Here is a 4,218-nt window from a genome sequence, read left to right as displayed (position 1 = left end):
TCACTCTCTTACTGAAACCCTATTGCTAAAGAACTTTTGGTCCAAATCCTATACTCACTCTTCTTCCTAAACATACCGATTATCTTCCTAATCCTACCTACTATCCCTTTTTGACTAGATGTTCTCTTCTACATTAAATCTACCCAGGTACAAGGTCCTGTGACATTGTATATCGAATTATCTGAGACATGGTTACAGAACATAATTCAAAGCTAAGTATCCCAATCAAGGGCTCATTGCCATTCTGGGCTTAAAATCATACCTAGATGGCCAGAATACATCTTTGTTTTGGTCTATTGCTGCTTCAAATTTGGTCATTTGTTGTGTCTCATGGACCAGTGCAGTGGTTCCTGTGCCCACCCCTGCAGCAACTCCTATTCCTAATAGGATGGCTAAAGTTAGGGATATATGTTCCCAGTGGAAACGGGTTGTATGCCCCCCCTATTTGATTTTCACCTCTATGTTCTTGTAAATATCGCAGGTTCCCAGTACCATTATTCATCACACAGAATGATTCCCAACCCAAATCGAACCTGTTTTTAATCCTAAACATACACTGTTCCCTCGATCTCACTTTACAGAAGAGCAGGGACAGAGTTGTTCTTAAAATACAGGAAAGTAGGGGACCTTCCACCTACTGAAAACCTCAAAGGTCCATGCAGAAATGATACCTGGAGAAGTTGTAGGGAGATATGAAGGACCTGAGAGAGCAAAAGTCATCTTCCATGGCAAACAACCTGGTCAGGATGAAGGGATGTGTCTGAATCAGCCTCTCTCTCCTAATTGTAGAGAAGATGGACCAAACCAAGCCTGTGTGGAGAACTGTTCCCGGGTGCCTATGGATGATATACCATTCTAACTTGTGAAAGTGTCACAGGAAGTAGGGGCAGCCTCCATCTCATGGGACCCTTGGAAGCAACTGTTAGGACAAAAGGGTTGCCAAGGCAGTGGCCTCATTCAGTTCCAAACAAAGTGACATACCTCATTTACTTGGTGATGGAACTCTCTGAACATGCTATCCAAGAAGCCAGACACCGAGAGGCAATCCCAGTCCCAGTCACAGTGGGCTCACTTGTTTGGATTTTCCAAGGACAGAGTCAGTCTTTCTCAGTACCTACTGAGTTGAGTATGGGCAAATGCCAGGAGAGCTCTGAAGAGGGACTTTTCCTGAGAAAGTAGGTAGTGGCTCATCACTTTTTCCTGACAACTTCACAGAGTTGGCCAAGGAAACCAGATCTGAGAGAGGACAGGCCATTTTGGGGGAACATAGAATGGCCCACCACTCAGAGTAAACTCCGGAGAGTCACACACATACTTGAGGGAAGGAGGTGCCTCTGTGAGTGTGGGTTTGTGGTTTTGTCTCATGTTCTGATAATAGGTAGGAAAGGTGGTTTGTTTGGTTTGAAGTGAACTGTTTGTAGTAAGTCGTTTGACAAGATGAGTGTTTCTATGTCTGTGTATCCCACTGTGTCCGTGGTTGTAGACATGAGAAAAGAGAATGCAATAATGGATGTGTCCTGTCTAGTAGAAAGCTTCCCAGTATTCATCCTGCCCAATTTATGAATGGAGTGCGGCTTGCCTTATGAATGGGCAATCCCTACTAACTTCCTAAGTCCCTGTTTTCTTCCTGAATTCTGGTCACTCTCCAGAATTGGCTCATGTTTTTGTGTCCAAGATATGTACCACCTCCAAGGTCTTTGACATGGCCATGTACAGGATAGCTGAAGGGAATGGCCAGCATCTCAGAAAACTCAGATATCAGTGTGACCAGGAAAGTCTCAGTGGATATACCCTGCTTTGGGCCTTTTGCTTACCTTTTGTTCTGTTGCCCAGAATGTCAGGAAGGACTTTGACTCAGGCCACCCCTTTGTGAAGCCTGAAGAATACAGTTTTCAAATGGAAATGAATACGCATCACCTGTGGCTCTTTGCTTAATTGCTTTGGAAAGGGATGTGTCTGAATTAGCCTCTTGGCCTTGTATGTGATGATCCCATGTCTGCATCCAAAACCATAATTGCCAAAAGTTCAGTCATTGTGGATGAAGTCTTCCGCCTTCCTCTGTTAGGTTCCTGACCTCCATCAAGTGAGAATAGGTATTCTTTTGGTCAAATGAGTTCTTCAAAGCCCTGCAGAGGTGCTTGGGTTTTCGCATGACTTCAAATCACATAAAGAATCTATACCTCAAAGTCAGTAGGCCTCAAATTGGAGAAACAGAGCAGTATTAATGGGAGGCTTAATTGATCAATTCTGGTTCATGGAAAGGGTGTCCAGGCCACCCTGACTTTAGGCAAAATAGGGGCAAGGGAGCCTATTTTGGACACTGTCTTTGGCTGAGACCTCATGGAATCCTCCAGCCAGAGGTTACCAGAGTGACTATATGGAAGAAGATAACGGCCATGTGGGAGTGTTTTGGTTTTAATTGTGGACATTTGTGTGGCGGTTGGAAGAAAGATCTGGGTCCACCTGGGCTTGAACTCTGGTTTGATTCCCCTTAGTGACTGTGTTGTGGAACTGACCTCAGAGAAGTATTTCCATGAATTGTGTTGGGACTTCAGGAGGCCACGCATGAGAGTCGCCCTTGGAAACTGAGACCTAGGCCCAGGGTGGCTTTCCACAGAGCACTGGGAATCTCAGCCAAGATATCATGTGATTTTATTGTGAAAGACTTGGCAGCCATAGTTGAGAGTCAAAACACACATAGACCTAACATTGTAGACCTCAATTGGCCTGGCTTCATGTGACCTTTTGGCCTCTCTTTGGTAAGCCTTGCCTGTGAGAGTTCTCCAGAACTTTCATTGAAATGAGCTTCCTCAACATTTAATGGTTCTTGAATGAAGTGAAACCCACAGTGCCTCCAACTTCATCCTTAAAAAATGACTAGAAGAACCTGGATTAATAATTTCAATAATGAAATTATTAAAATTCCCATGACCAGGTGGCACTGGAGAACCTTCGAATGTCCTGTTTGCGATCATGAGTATACAAGACAGTGCCTGATTGACTGAGTTTCATGAAAATGGTGTAGAACAGAGATGCCAGTACGTTGGAGTCTGCTGAGTAGTGGGCCTAGAACAGTAGTGGGCAGGTGTGTGTTAAAACATCAGTGGTAGCGCCATGAGGATCTACCATTGGATTCCAAATGGCTTGTGACTGACATGGTGCAGCCAGCAGATCCTTATATGTAATGTCATCTTGTTATATGGAGAGGTTTCAGGGCAATGTTCAGAATCAGGTTGATATGGACAAGGGGGCAATGGGGCAAGCTATGAGGGATAGAAGCCTGGTTGGTGCATTATCCTGCAGACCCTGACCCACCACACGTGACAGAACTCCCTTCAGCACTGTGTCCCAGTTGGACTCTTTGTATTTCATGAAGCGAATACCAAACTCCCAGTGCAGCAGGAACAACACGACAAAAAGTGGAGGAGGACCAAATGGCTTCACAGTTCACTCAGACAGACACTAAGTCACCAGTGGTCACAGTTTACCTACAAAGAGATGATTCAGGCCTGTTGCCTCATGTTCATTGGAAAATAAGAAACCATGTCCTTCAGGTCAAAGAGATGGAGACCCAGCTTTGATGGTCTCACTACAAAAGAAGCTAAAGCTCCTGACAACAACCTATATTTCAAGTGCCCAACCTCAGAGGCAGATTCTCAAAAAGTCTTTAGGCCAGCAGAGCTCCATGTTTGTGGAGTGTTTACGCTGTGCCTTACTTTTAGAAACTCCTCTACCTCCATCAAAGATGAGAAATCTGGAGCATTTTCCATTCCAGATAGGTATTCACAGATTTTCTAACTCTTCTCCTCTAATTGTGTCTCTCTTGAGGCGAGGGTAATATTAAAGCATTGTTCTGGATGAGAGTGTGAAGATTTTTGTGTAGCATATATTTGCATACACATTGGATTAGACTTCCTATTTTCCATTCGAAATACTGAATCCCTGACACTGATACATACCCGACCAGACTCTGACTACTAATCCTAATGGGATGGAGAAATATAACCCAAACAGAATAGAAATACAAGCAGTTCAGAGGAGGCATGGTGTATATTTGGACTTGCCTATGCATGATACAGAGTAGGAGTTAAATCTAGTCAATTTTTTGTTGAAATAGTTCTCCATGTGTTTTTAAAGTTAACAAATATGTGAATTCCTGTCTCCCTTTCTCTGTAGCCTATTCAGCACATGTATTTTTATATGCATAAAAAGAATCCT

The sequence above is a fragment of the Callospermophilus lateralis genome, unplaced genomic scaffold (assembly GCF_048772815.1).
Source record: "Callospermophilus lateralis isolate mCalLat2 unplaced genomic scaffold, mCalLat2.hap1 Scaffold_361, whole genome shotgun sequence".
Classification (NCBI taxonomy): Eukaryota; Metazoa; Chordata; class Mammalia; order Rodentia; family Sciuridae; genus Callospermophilus; species Callospermophilus lateralis.
Note: the sequence above shows the minus strand (reverse complement) of the source record.